At 47.4% G+C, this 13,249-nt stretch overlaps 1 protein-coding gene across 3 annotated transcripts in view; it reads left to right on the top strand.

Annotated features, from left to right (window-relative positions):
* The window catches only part of LOC119434002 (zinc finger MIZ domain-containing protein 2), a 251,819-nt gene that overhangs the window by 80,725 nt on the left and 157,845 nt on the right, over positions 1–13,249 (top strand). For all 3 annotated transcript variants that reach the window (XM_037701318.2, XM_049671742.1, XM_037701327.2), the window contains exon 2: positions 3,545–3,614. The gene's annotated coding sequence lies outside the window, so the exon portion shown is untranslated. The remainder of the gene's footprint in view (positions 1–3,544; positions 3,615–13,249) is intronic.

Genomic DNA, 13,249 nt, shown 5'->3' with positions numbered 1-13,249 from the left:
GGTACTTCAAGCCAGCCGGTCACCCTCTGTTCTTACGTACGCTGGAAGCACTCTAGCTTGAATTTTGGGTTTTCGAATCGAATAGAGTATTCTTCTGGTTGTAGAAATAGAACACAATTGAACCAGGAAGTAGATTAGTAGAAGTATAGGTACAGTATAGTATATATATATATATATATATATATATATATATATATATATATATATATATACTTGTAAGATCAGTAGAAAGATGCTGAAGCTATAGTTTATTTTTTTAATATTGTTGTTTCTGACATGACCATACGTAGCCTCATAATGCGTGAGTACTGTTATGTATTCCGAAACAGCGTGTCACTTTATTTCTTTGAGCTTCTAAATTTACGGAGCAACTAGCAACTAACACAACCCAGTGAGCATGATTGCTGTCGCACTCTGCGGTGCCCATTCTTCGGTGCGAAATTTCGCCGAAGAGGAAAACAGAAAAAGAAAAGCAATACAGGGGAAACAATAACGTTCGCCGCAGCCTATTCATGACCGAAGTTAGTTTTTATTTTATGTACAGCTGCGTTATAATTTGTGAAGGATCGCTTCCCACGAATTAGTACAAGCGGTGCAGCCCTTCTGGAGCATTAATTACCACGTAATTCTGGGTGATGCACATCTTTTCGGAATTGCTCCCGCTGTTTACTCGCGTATAAGCGCAAAGAATGACTACGAAGTGTGGAGATGCGCATGATGGGGTGACGGCAGTGTATGAGAAGGGACCGTGGCAGTGTAATTGAGCTGTAATATGTATATAGGTGCGATTCGTGGAGGACGTCCTGACCACGTTTTCAAGTTTATGCGGCCTGTTTTGTTTCTTAGGCAACTACGGCAAGTACTTTCATAGTTCTCTGCGTATTGCATAATTTGCCCCCATTTCTTCCACATTAGTCAGAACAGTAAGTGATGAGAATACTAGACCATTCAGAGGGTGCATAGGCATATATTCTTGCTCGTGAATTGGCTCGAAATGTTCAGATGCTCAAGTGCACTGACTGCTTGCTTTTCAAGGGTTTCTTTGTCTCCCCACCGTCTGCCCACTGAAATTACCATAATTATCAAAGCTCAAAGCAAAATATGAGGTCTTTCTTTCAAAGCGTCACCCGGCGCCGTACAAGGGCTACGCTTGCCGCGAATACGAAGCTCATGTTTTCGTTAAATTAATATGCGTATCATGACGATGACGCGTGGAACTGGTTCCTGGACCACAAGGGAATCAGCGTCTGCCTTACTCGTCCTTGGATGTTAGAAAACGGATCCGGGCCCCTGAGGAAGACCTCATCAAAACCGGCGGCTGGCGACAACGCGGTTTTGTAATAAAATGTTTCATCCCTGCAGTTTGTCTCTTATAGTTGAAAAGCGGCTGCGCGTCTTCATCTAAGATGGGGAAGGACAGGTGAGGGTAGGTTAGCGGAAGGCGGGCGACTAACAACGTGGCTGCTGCGTTTCTTTTTTTTTTTTTTTTTCCGTAGAAGTTATTTGTCAGCGCACCTTGGCCCGTCGTTGGCTCGACGTGACGAAGGAGGCAGCGTACAACGCCCTCGCTACTACCTGTCCGCGCAACTGGTCGGTGAGGCAAGCAAGCAGCCGCGCGCGCGCTTTGTTCCCTGCGCGCGGGATGCGGATGAGAGACGCGGGCGAGGGGCGAGAAAGGAGCCGGCGCGAAACTTGAAGATCAAGTGTCGCCCGCGAAGATGCCAGGGGGAGGGCAGGGAGAGGAGTGGCCCCCTAAAAAGTGGTAATCCAAAGCACGATGCCGTCGTCGGAGCGGGTTTGCTTCTTTTTCTCTTGCTCCGCGTGACCTCCGCGGGTGATCGATTAGCGGGCTAGCTGCTTGGCTCTCCTCTGCGCGGCCTCGTGGCGTTGATCCCGCGCGATCTGTCCGGATCGCGGCGGTCTTGATGGGTCGAGAAACCGGCCCCGGCTGTATGCGCGCGCCCGCTCACCGGCAGGTCGCACCACCGGAGTTATTCCGCCGCGATATTGATTCGCGCGTCCGCGGGTGGAGGCCGCTCTTTGCACGCACTCTCGCCCGAGCGCCCGCTGTCGGGTCGAGGAGCGTTCGTTTCCTGCCCAGTTCGCGCTCCTTGTGCGCGCGCGGTTTCGCTTGAAAAGGAAACAACATGGGGCGTTTTTTTTTTTTTTTTTTTTTTGCCTCCAAATCGCGAGAAGACGCGATTCTTATCGCAGGTCAGGAAACCACCGCGGTTCCTAGCGGATCTGCCCCCATCGTCCTGCGATCGCGGTGATCGTGGGTTGCAATGTTTTGGTCTCTGTTCGTCTCCTTGAAACCTTTAAACCTTACTCTCCGTCGATAATCACAGGGAATTGTGCATTTACCAACGCATAGTGATGAATTTCTGACACTATAAGCAACGTGGCTTCGGTTCTTGGAACTGGCTTATACACAAACCTTGCAGACGACAACAAAGTGGTGTCGCAAGTCGAGTGCAGAAATCCCGAGACACGCGCGAATTTATTACTCGTGAAGCGCACGAGACAAGAAAATGGTCGCGCTGTAGCTTTCAGTACGCTGGAAAGTGCGCAGGACTTTGAGACTTCTACATAACTGAAGGCCTGTGCGCTTCGACTTGCGAGTCAAAAAAAGATCGTATAGGACACGGTCGCCCGCTTCCCCTATTTGTTTGTTTAGGCTTTGAACCTTTCACATGAAGTCATGACTAAAAGAGAGCTCAGACCTCCGATTTATTATCTACGAGGTGTTGTTTTGGAATGTGTTGTCAACAGATCACGTGCCAGAACCGGCTTGTTACGTCAAATCGTGCGCCCATGGGAACTTACCCCTGCAGTAGAATTTAGACAAAAAAGGTCTGCAGGGTCATCGCAAGTTATACAGTCTGCACTGTCTTCAGCAATGTATATGAATAGTTTAACATGCAAGTACAAATGAAAGCTTAACTTTTTTTTTTTTTGACATCACTAACAGTCGATTTTTCCGGATTATCAGACTGGGGTGTTACAATGTAAGCTAGGATGTTTCTACGTGAGGAACAATTGTGCCGATTGAGTGCGTCTTGGCGCCTGGCGGAAGGCAGCCATGGCTTCGCTGCCGAACCGATTGAGCGTGAGGGTGCGTCCACGTGGCTTCGTCGTTTTTTGCAGCCGAACTCGCTGCGCGTCTCTGGTGTCTCTGGAGACCTTCTAACCCTTTACGTGCGCCGTCGGTACCGTGATAGCGCGGTGACTGGGCCGAGGGGCGCGATCGAACGCGCTTTATATAAGCGTCCAGGAATTTGCTATCACAAAAAAAAATTCGTGTACATGAAAGGGGTGGGGCGGTCCCCCGTCCCCTTCTTGAAGTAAAGCTTTACTTTTGTAAGTCCGCGTGAGTAATGCCACTTACGCTAAAATAACTATCTGCTGGGTTGCTTGTTTCACGTGTAAGATGAAATAGTACGCACTTAATGAATGTGCTCGGTTCTTGTGTGTTTTCTTTTTATGCGAATGTATTAGTACGCGTTTCTGTGTCTTCACGTGTGCTTTTCCGTCTTTCGCGCAGAGGCTGAGATCACCGGCTTGACTGTGCGCCCAGCTGACCAACTTCATTGTCAGCAGCAGAAAGGACGCCGGTGAGTGCACGGATTTCGTGCGTGCTGTTGACGGCACCCTTTTCGCCGCAAGTGCGTTTCGCCACGAGAGAATGGCGTAAAGCTTGCGACGGCGTGCTAGCTGCGCCTTTCGCTGACTTCTGTTCGTTTTATAGTGGCAGACTTAGCGCATCAAATGATGTGTATTGTTACCGTCATCACTGATCGTCATCATGCTACATCATGCACCCGACGCAGAAACAAATAAAAATAAAAATGGAATTTGTCCTTACGGATCATTATCATTATCAATTACGGCCCCAGATGAAGGTTGATTTCACTTCCGAGCTGATCGATACACGCCTCATGCACTCTGTGACACGCGACAGGCAGTCCATAGTTTCGTTGCTTTACCTTGAAAGGTCTTTATGTTGTAACGATCCATTTTCCATTCTTCGTTTCTTATGACTGACCACGCCGAGTGGCCGATTCCGACGATCACGGCGGCGTCCGAGCCAATGACGAAGGGAGAAAGGAATGAAAAAATTAAATGGGTCGTTACAAAATCCGGCGTTCCTGAACGCCGCCGTGATAAGTGCGACAAGCACTCCGCAAGGCTCCCTATGCAGTCGCTCGATGCTGCGAGACAAGGAGAGAGCGATAAACGGGGTGAGAAAGGCCAGGGAGGTTAACCCGAAAAGATTCTGGTTGGCAACCCTGCACTGGAGGAAAGGTAAGGGGAAATGAGACGAACAAAGTGGGAAACTGATCGTTTCGGAATTTTCCACCGATAGAAATACATGTAGCACGCACGCCTGCTTGGCCAGCTTAATGTTTTACTGACATAATTATAGTCCTTGAACTGGATTATTCAGTGAGGCGGATATATATATATATATATATATATATATATATATATATATTACCAGGGGGCAAAAAATGGCGCTCAACCCCCTGCATTCGATTTGAAAGAAATTTCAAAATCAAACTGAAGGGTTCGGTGAAAGAAAAGTGCCAGAGAAATATGTGTCTACGCTGTACGGGGAGCATAGTTTCTGTCTCCGGACGATGTGGTCTCGGCACTGTGGTCACCTATATACAGGTTTTGGCGACCATTCAAGGTAGAGAGTAACGGCGACTCAGCGACCAATGACGTCTCTCAGCCGGTATAGAGCGACAGACGTGCGCAGAGCGGTGCGCTCCTCCTCCTATGTGTCGACGTCGATCCGTGGGAGGATGACAGCCGCAGGTCGGGAGTGGGTGGCGCCATGGCAGCACCCACGCTTTCGCTGCGCGCCCACGTTCCGAATTCGGGAACTGCTCCCCAAAAGGTTGGACTCCAGAGGCCTGGAGGGGGCGAGCCCGTTTTCCCCGGGAAGCCGAGCAACGGCCAAGGACGCAGCCTGCCTTCTCTCTCTGTCTCTTTTTTTAGCCCGCCCCCACCTTCCGTACTGCTCGCTGGCTCACTCGCTTCGCGCCCTGTTCCGCGCAGAAAGTCACGACGATGACGCGCACTGGCAAATGCGCACCGTCACTCTGACGTTGAGCAACTTGCTTTATTTATGCATTCATTGCGGCGCATCGGGCCCTACTGCGAAATTGAGTACCCGGCTCGTGCTAGTAAAATGGGCATCTCATCGTGGACGAACACAGCCGGTGGGCGGACTTAAACTTTGTCACGCCGCGTTTTGTACGACATTGTCACTTTTAGACGCGTGGACGAAGGCGTTGGAAACTGTTCGTACATGTCAGATGGATTTGTCGCGATCTGTCCTCCACGTTGTCTACCTTGTTTTGTACACAGCCTGAAAGTATATTTTTTATTCCTCCCGTCTCCTCATGTCATTGAAACTTATCAATCGCTGGCTTCCGTGAAACGCGTTACTGAGCACTAATAAAGACTAAAGGGCGAATCATATAAGAGCGAGCTAGCTCTATTTGTGACTAAAGACAAAAGGCGCCGTTTTCGGAGGCATTAATCGCGTTAGCAGTCGTCAAGGTGCGGGAGTTCCCACCAAGTGAACTAGCGAACTAATTGGCTGGAAACATGCTTATTGTGTTCAGCATATTGATTTTCAGCCTGTCGTACTGTGTAATCTCAGTACGGAGTCGCTTCGTAAATGAAACCGACTCCTGCCTGTTTCTACGAAGTATGCCAACCTTAAGCGTGAAACACGTGTTGATGTTTGTGTGCGGTGCTTCCGACGGTTTGTCTGTCCTCGTCCATGTCGTTTCCTAGATTTATTTTTTTGCTTTTTTGTTTATCCGTTTGTAAAAAATTAGAATGTTAGATTACTTTAGATATTTTGACGATGTAATCCATCGGCGCTTCAGCACAAAACCCCTGGTACTTCTTTCATGCAGCTATATTTAGCGCACGTACTATGTATTAGCTTTAGCAGGGTGTGGCTATGGTGTTGGGCTGCTGAGCACGAGGTCGCGGAATCGTATCCCGGCCACGGCGGCCGCATTTCGATGGGGGCGAAATGCGAAAACACCCGTGTACTTAGATTTAGGTGCACGTTAAGAACTCCAGGTGGTCCAAATTTCCGGAGTCCCCCGCTACGGCGTGCCTCATAATCAGATCGTGGTTTTGGCACGTAAAACCCTATAATTTTTTAAGCTTTAGCAGGAGACGTGTTTGTATCCGTTTTACTCTTCTGTCGCGAACTTCGGTGTCTCGTGAAAGGTTTCAGTAAGTTTCTTCTGCGGCAGTTTCTAAAAAGCGAAAAAAAAAGTAAATATAAAGTGAAGAGGGGAACAAAACGGGAACAAGTCAGTTCTATTGCGCCCAAATATGACGCGCAAACACACGTGGTTTTTCATCGAAACGCATGCAGCTTCACCCTTCCGGCGCTGTTGTTTCCTCTATTCCTTCATTCCCTTTTCTCTCTGCCTTCAGTACAATATGTGCGAATCAGAAATCCCCGACGTTCGCTCGCTGCAGTCGTGCTCAAATGAAGGCGCTCGAAATTTGCATGCACGCGTGCCGAGGAGAGGAGAAGACGACGAGTGAGCAGAACCAGTGTTGCTCCGCGAAGCGGCGTAAAAAGCGCTTACTGCGTGTCAATCGACGCCTTCGTTCCCTACATCCTCGCTTCCCCACCCCTCCACTCGCACGCAATTCTGTCCCTGTTTCGTTCAATATATCTTACTCTCTGCGAAGATAGACAGTATGTGCTTGTTATGACACGTTCTTTCTAACTTTCGCCATCGTGTAGCGCAGAAGGGCACCATTTGTCCGCCGAACAAAACAAAAAATGAGATAGTAATAATAAATCTAGGTCGATATACGAACTCCGAAGAAATGAGCATGGGAAGAAAATCCATGAAGGCCCGAGAGAAGGGAGCAGACGAGAAAGGGAACGAAATAAGAGAATCCGGCGTGTGTGTGGATCCCGGCACACACGTCGAGAGAAGGCGAAGCTTCCATCGAAGGCACGGCCGGGAGGGGGAAAAACACTGGCGCGCAGTAAATGGTGGAGAAGCTTATCGTTTTGAGTTCCGCTTCTTCCCTGCGTCTCCCCGATTTCACTTTCTTGAACGGTTTTCTGTTTGTGCACTTTATTTGGCGCGCTGAGCTCGCCACTGAGCCTCCCCCCCCCTCTCCCCCGCTCGTTTTATTCTCCTCCTTCTTCGTTATTTAGTTCCACCCTCCTTAACTTGCATTACACTTTCCCTCTTGTTCTTTTTCTGGTCCCCGAACTGCCCTTATGAATGCCCTGAGAGAGCGAGAGAGAGAGAGAGACAGGGTGCTTTCCCTTTGTTTTTTCTTTCTTCCCTATTTCGATTTCTCGTTGACTACACTCTCCCTCCCACGTTCTTCCCATGCCTGGTCGCGCTCCTCCCAACTTCACCGTTGATGCGCCCCTTTGCGCTTCATGGCTCTCGTTTTAGCGTTACGTCTATGTGTCGGTTTCTTGTCTTCTTTTCCTCATTATTGGAGGCTGCCCCCCCCCCTCCTCTCCCCTACGGTCCTTACTTTTTTTCCCCTGTCTTACGCCCGGCAACTCCCGTTTCTGTCTCGCGCCTTGTTTTGCACCTTTCTTTTTCTATTTCTCTCTCTTTCTATCCTTCCCTTCCCCAGTTGTGTCTGCGCTCCGTTCCTCGGTCGGTCGTCTCTTTTATTTCATATCCATCTCTTTTTTTCATTCCTCCTTTATCGGCCATGGTTGTCTCGACCAGCGTCTGTATTTGCAAGCCGCATGCCTGATTTCATCATGCTACCTTTTCCTCGCCGTTGAAAACTAGTGTTCCTTTATTTTATTTTCTGTCGTGGCTCCCTATCCTTCTCGTAATGGTGGTGTTTCTTTTCGATTTCGTTTCTTCCCTAGCTTTCTGAGGGCTTTCCATGGAAAGGGCAAGCGCAGGCCTCCTTTCTCTCTCGTGTATTTTTTTATTTTTTACTTAGTTTATCTCCTAGGCTTCTTTTTTTCTCTCGTTTCATTTCGGTCCCTCCCCCCCCCCTCCCTCTTCTTCCTTGGCTACAACGCTTCTTTAAGCTCTTTCTGCACTTGTCCCCCCCCCCCCTCGTATAAACTTGATTTCTCTACTCCCGTTTTCCTTCGTCCTTTCTTGCTTTGACCTCTTTCTTTTGTTGCCCGCTACCTTTGACGGGATTCTTATTACTCTGCTCCGATCTTTCGCTCGTTCGTTTGTTGAGAGTTTCGCAAATCGCGCTGCCCGTTGCGCTCTCGGTTTATAAATCTACTGCTCCGTGCCTCTCCTCCCCGCGGATACTCGCTCCCTCGCAACAACGCGCTCCCGCATACGTCTCTCCCTCTCTATCTCTCTTTATGCTTCTTTATTCTTATTTCACAGAATATAATATACATGTGTGCGTGCGCGCAGTCATCACTGTTTTCGGTTTCTTTTTTTTTTTTCTGTATCCGCGGAGACGAAGGAGGATAAAGTTTTTGCCCCTTGTTTTTTTTTTCTTTTTTTTTTCTTATGTATCGCTTTATGCTTAAGTGCTTTTATTTCCCTTCAAACCTTTCGTTCCTTCTTTCTTTCTTCACGCGCTCCTGCGCGCTTTCTGTGGCGCCTCCCGCATTTTTCGGAACGTTGTTGCTTTCCCCGCTGTCTGTCTTTTCATTGATTCAGTGAGTGAGAGACAAAGTTTGGATCTTTGCTCGATTCACCATGTTTTAGTACTTGTTCACTCCTTGCGTGCACGCGTGTGTCTCTCGTGATGGACGGGTTAATTATATTGGTGTTGAATTAAGTGCACAGCGTCCACTGTGTTCATCTCACGCTTTTCGGCGCCGCGTCTTCTTTATATATACCCATTCTACGTCGTGCTTAGAGACAAAGGCGGTGAAGAGCGACGGTTTTAATATATATATATATATATATATATATATATATATATATATATTAGAATAGGGGAGGTGAAGAAGAAACAACGCAGTCCTACGGCCAACGTAAGGAGAAAGACGGCCTTTTCTGGAGAGTGTACTGTAGAGAGATGGAAGGAGGTGGGTGGGAATGGATTCAGGGTTTAGAGCACGAATAAGTGTCAGTGCAACGTGGAACTAGTGTTGCGGCGAAGGCGACGTCTCAGAACTGGAGAACGTGGGCCGGACGCTGCGGAGTGATGCGTGAGGAAGGGCGGTGTCTCGCGACATTTGTCGGCAGTATGAAACCATGTCCCCGCCATTTTAGTGAGAAGTACGTGCCAGGGTCGTGTGCACGGGCGCAGCAATAATTATATATATATATATATATATATATATATATATATATAGAGAGAGAGAGAGAGAGAGAGAGAGGGCGCTTTCTCGGAAGTGTCAGCGCACTGAAAGGGGGATGATAGTATTGCGTTCAGTAAGACTTGCATTGCAATGCCTCGCGAATTATCAGGGAGGACAGTGCAGACGCCCAGTGATAAGGCCAGCGTACTGTACGTTCGTCAACTGTTGCTTCGTGTTTGCTTGTGCGGCTTTGCAGGTCACTTTCGCCACAGGCCTATAGTAATAAAGCTTCTAATCACGGAGACTGCTATTACTCTCGGAGTATAGCGTGTTTGACAAGATGTGAAACATTGGCCATGTGGCGGCGGCGTCTTCTTCTTTTTAAAATGTTTCAATTACTTTTTAATGGCGCTCAGCCGATTCTATTATACCGTCATTTGTAACGTTCACAGTGGTGCACGATTTTCATGAGGCCACCCTCGATCACGCAGGTGCTTGCGGGTTCACAATTCGGTATTTTTCCAATTCAATTCAATTATATTGATAAGTATATTAGTACAAAAACAGTAGTATACAGGAAGGGGTTCCAAAGTAAATATCGAGAAATAAAACGAGCAAGTTGCCTTTTTTGGGGGGGTCGCATGTGATCCGGGCCACGGTCGGGCTTTGCGGCGTCAGAACATCTGGCTGAATGCCTAACTATTATCGCTGCATACAAATAATTCAATAAATATATTAAAGATACTGTGGGATACCTGGAGAGCAGCCGCGCAAAACTGTTCGTTATACGGGGTATTTTTTTAAAGACCATACAATTAAAAAAAATGGCCTGTGGCAGATATCATAATTGTAGTCCTTTAAAATGGATTTCTCGAAGCGGTGGACTTTACCAGAACGAGCAATCGAAACACATAATCGACTAAATTACAAAAATTCACAAATTAACTTTGAAGTGAATAATTAAATTGTTATGTAGTGAATTTTTGTTAATTAGTCGATTATGTAATTTCATTTCTCGTGATGTCCGCCTCTTTTAGTAACCCAGCTCGATGACTATAGAATTATGCTATCTGCCTCAGGGATTTTCAAAAACTCTTTGTGGTCGAAAAAAAAAAAAAAACGGGGCCCGGTAACCGGCGCACACTTCAAGCGCAGTGCATGTCCACTGTGCCAGAGCTTCATTCGATCGTCAGTCCCTAACCACTTCACTCATTTCTTCACTTGTTTCAAAGCTTCACTAAAAGATTTTCTGCTAACCTCAGATAATTTACCCTAATAAATATTTGTATTTTCATAGTCACCTAACTAATAAGTATCACTTGTTCTTTTTTTTTCTGCAGTGTTCATACTGCGCCACTTTTCTTTTTCTCTTTATTCGTTCTTTTTTTTTCTCTCTTTTGCCTTGAGAAACTGTTTAATTTTTGTCACTTCCGTTGTTATTTCTGTTACACTACATTGATTAGAACATTGATTGTTGGGTTTTCTTTTATTATTATGATTTGCTTTTCTTGCAACTTACATGCTATTATGCTATCCACTGTTATGCTGCCAACAAGTTTCCAATTTTGTTGTAGTTTCTAACCGAGAGTCCCGTTTTCAGTATTAATACTTTGGGACCCTCGTCTGTATATTACATTGATGTACCTATGTTTTGCATATAAATAAACTTCTTTTCACCGAACTCCTTGAAAGAGCACCAGGCGCTCATGTTACGTCTGCCGCCATGGGCTGACCCGTCGGTTAGCTGTGAGACTGGCGAACACGCAGATGAACTCACGCTGTGGTGTTCCCATACAATATCGGTATCGGAGCTGGCAGGTTTGCGTTCCATTGTGTGGTACAGCGCGACGAGGACCAAGGGTCGACCGACACAAGCGCCGGAAAAGTCTGCACCTGTGCTGTGCGGGCTTCAAACAGCACAGATTAAGACATCGTATTTACTGGAATACAAGTCGGCCCTCATTTCTGAATGGCCCAGTCCGACCCTACCGTGTGGTAAGGGGGGTTAGTCACGCGGTGACCTTGTGGGCATCTGGGCAGAGCCTTAACGTGCATGGATTTCACGTGATCCGGGAAAGCCTCTGAGGCGATGCCTTCAAGGGGATGTCGGCATATGTTGCAATAATTTTATTTCTGAGATACGAAAGGAAATCGAACAAGGCGTAAAAACGTATTTTTGTAAGGATCTGTTGTTTTTTTTTTTCTTCTTTTTTTTTCGCCCTTCGTCATTGGCTTGCATGTACGAAGCCTCGCCCACGGATTGTGTCAAAGTACGGCTCCTGAATGGCTTCGCCGTTACTGGTGTCGAAATCGCGTTGTGCCATCAGCGAAAGGTCGTGCATGCGCGTCTGGTTATATCAAACTGAGCTGACGGAGCGTGGGCGCGTATTTAATGTGGGCGCAATTAACTCACATTTAGCTTCGGAAAATTCATATTTGCTATAGCACGACCTAACGAAGAATCTTTTGTTTCCTTTGGTAGTATTGTTCATATCCACCGCAGAATGGTCGATAACCTCCGTCTAGTGTTGCAGAATATCCCTCGGATTTCTGAGGCAAAAACTGGAGATAGTGAAAGAGATAGAAATTGGTAGTGCAGGAAACAGATGCAGGCACGAGTCTATATATATGCACTGATCATTCATGGGGTCGTCCCTGTTATCATCAACACTAGCCCAATTCAATCCACTGCAGGCCAAGTGGCTCTCCTAGAGATATTTACCTATATATAAGGTTATATATAGGTAAATAGGTTCTGTGTCAACAAAACTGACTTTAACCCGCTGATTTCCAAATCTCATCACTTCCATTTGATCCCGTGTTGTTCCTCTAATGAACCACTGGTTACATGCTTTACGCATTAGAAATCTTGTCCAGCTCCACTTCGTCTTCTTAATCTCCGTTCGAAGCGGAGAGTAACTGTTTTAAGATACTTTTGCTGCTTTCTCTTTATGTTGAATATAATTGATTGTGCCAAAGAGTGAACGGGGGGCCTCAAGTTCACTTGTGAATTAATTTGTTCTGTTTTGTAATGCTTATAGGTTAAAGAACACAGGCTAACGTTTTGTTACTTGTTCGCGCGCTAATGTGGTTCTACTTCTAGTTTCTCTGAAATTGTTGCTTGAGCTTCTACTCTAAGCCCTCCTGGCCAATTCGCCACCCGCCACTTCGACGCGCAGTATAAGGGGCCGTATTCATTTCTCGATCGATCACTGTTCGAGATACTTTCATTTTTCTGGGACGTAATTTCGGGCGGGACACATTATTTACGCGACAGCTGTCCTATACCGTTTATATACCATATGAAAGTAACGCTGACAGGAGCATGCCGTTCCTTTTGTCTCATCCACTTCATCTGGCTTTGTCAATAACACCTAGGCTGCACTTGGCCGCGATCCGACCGCAGCCGCTGGCTACTACAGAAACCCTAAAACGTGACAACAGGTTGAAGAGCCGCTCTCCATAAAAGCGACCCCATTTGTGAGGCCGGGAACCAATTGGCGCAATTTTCGTCGAGTCTGTTCATGTATACGCGCAATTTAATGCGCAGCTTTTGGTGAGTGGTTTACCGGAAGTCGTGATTGTCATTCTCCGTTTAATCTCGCGCAATGATCGAGTCGGCTTCATAAAGTGGCCGACGGCGGTTCGGCGTGGTCGGGAGTGGCGCTCAGGCGGCGGCCAGCTCGCCGGGGCCGCGGAAATCAGCGTGACGCCGTAGTGACGTCACCTCGCACTCCCGTCTGCTCGGGAACCCGCTGCGAAAACCGTATTGAGTCATGCAGGCGGGTGTCCCCCTTCCGGGAAAACAAAGAGGTTAGGGAACGGGGTGATGCCGGGGAGCGAGGAGGAGCGGGGCTGGCTTTTTTAAGAGGGGCGTTGCGAGGCGAGGGCAAGCCGCCGAGCGAGGGACAGATGGCGGCGGGAGCGCGGCTTTCTCCCTCGCCCTCTGACTTGCCGCTGTTATAGCATGCAGCGAGTGGTCTC

This window comes from Dermacentor silvarum, chromosome 1 (assembly GCF_013339745.2).
Source record: "Dermacentor silvarum isolate Dsil-2018 chromosome 1, BIME_Dsil_1.4, whole genome shotgun sequence".
In the NCBI taxonomy this organism is placed as follows: domain Eukaryota; kingdom Metazoa; phylum Arthropoda; class Arachnida; order Ixodida; family Ixodidae; genus Dermacentor; species Dermacentor silvarum.
Note: the sequence above shows the minus strand (reverse complement) of the source record. Positions and strands in the feature narration are given on the sequence as shown.